This window comes from Arvicanthis niloticus, chromosome 16 (assembly GCF_011762505.2).
Source record: "Arvicanthis niloticus isolate mArvNil1 chromosome 16, mArvNil1.pat.X, whole genome shotgun sequence".
NCBI lineage: Eukaryota > Metazoa > Chordata > Mammalia > Rodentia > Muridae > Arvicanthis > Arvicanthis niloticus.
Genome location: NC_047673.1, coordinates 63,723,476 through 63,724,311, shown reverse-complemented (window position 1 = coordinate 63,724,311; position 836 = coordinate 63,723,476). Strand labels below are relative to the sequence as shown.

Below are 836 nucleotides of genomic sequence, written 5' to 3'. Positions count from 1 at the left end.
CCAAGCATCCACCAGAAAATCAAAATCAGCCAGGGAGGAAGAAAGAAAGACTGAAGATGGAGGGAAGCAAAGGGGAGACTGCGTTCAGGATTCCAGAGAAAAGAGCTTCTCTTTTTCTTCTCAGAGCCTCTAGGGATGAATAAATATAATTACCAACCTAGCATGACAGCATTCAAAACAAAAGAGGCACATGCCAGGTGACCATCTCTGCCGGGACTCGAACCCGGAACCTCTGGATTAGAAGTCCAGCGCGCTCGTCCATTGCGCCACAGAGACCTCACCACACACACAGCATCAGCACCAGAACTGAAAAAGCACATACCTTCTGCATCACCGAGCCATCTCAGCATCCTGCTCTCTGAGCGGTGGGGGGGACAGGGACAGCTGGAAAATCTGGAGTGGAGATCCACCAGCCGGCTCCATCAAAGGTTTTTGCAATATTCTGGGTCTTAGGTTCCTCACAGGATTGGAAGAATGTGACAGTAGTCATTTTCCAAGACCCAGGATCCCTGAAAGAGCAGGACAGAGCAGGAGAGCCTTTGCTCTCTATTGCTCTGTCCCTAAGGGAGGATAACTGAAAAGTCTCTCTATTCTTATGCTAATGAAGCAGAGTACACCCAGCCTAGCGGAGAAAGCAGAAGCCATCTCTACTTCCACCCCCATTTCCTCACTGTGGTTTCATCCTGGTCCAGATATTCTCAGGCAAAAGGCTGAGGAAAGCTAAGGGATCCAGGAAAAACCCCGATTCCAGAAACAAAGAATCTGCTGCTAAATAAAAACACAAAAAGCAAAACCCACTGTGAGCAGCATTAGAGAAAGTCAGGGAGCCACGCAGG

The 836-nt window shown here is 48.8% G+C and overlaps 1 non-coding gene across 1 annotated transcript; it reads right to left on the bottom strand.

Moving 5' to 3' along the window:
* Positions 1-202: 202 nt before the first annotated feature.
* On the bottom strand, positions 203-276 carry Trnar-ucu (transfer RNA arginine (anticodon UCU)). The gene has a single exon. It is a non-coding gene; the product is annotated as a tRNA-Arg (tRNA).
* Between the last annotated feature and the right edge of the window lie 560 nt (positions 277-836).